The following is a 240-nucleotide window of genomic DNA, read 5'->3' on the forward strand; positions in this document are numbered from 1 at the left end:
GGACGGGCTGGCCTGTGAGCAGCATGGGTGCCAGGGCCCAGGCCGGAGCTGGCAGGGGCCCGTGGGGGCCTTCGTGGTAGGAAGCCTGGAGGCCTGCCGGCTGCCCAGAGGAACCAGGCACCTTTCCTGCACCGGGGGCCCCAGGCCATTTCTGGTAGTGATGGCCAAGGCTGGCCAAGGATGCCGTGGCCAAGGAGCAGCCGGCTCTGAGTGGCGGGGGGGTGGGGGGGGGGGGGGTGT

General features: G+C 72.1%; 1 protein-coding gene across 1 annotated transcript in view; it reads left to right on the forward strand.

Moving 5' to 3' along the window:
* Positions 1 to 240, forward strand: part of CLK3 (CDC like kinase 3) — a gene marked incomplete at its 5' end in the record, with an annotated part of 14,295 nt that overhangs the window by 7,679 nt on the left and 6,376 nt on the right.

This window comes from Tupaia chinensis, unplaced genomic scaffold (assembly GCF_000334495.1).
Source record: "Tupaia chinensis unplaced genomic scaffold, TupChi_1.0 Scaffold141293_1, whole genome shotgun sequence".
NCBI classification, from domain to species: Eukaryota; Metazoa; Chordata; class Mammalia; order Scandentia; family Tupaiidae; genus Tupaia; species Tupaia belangeri.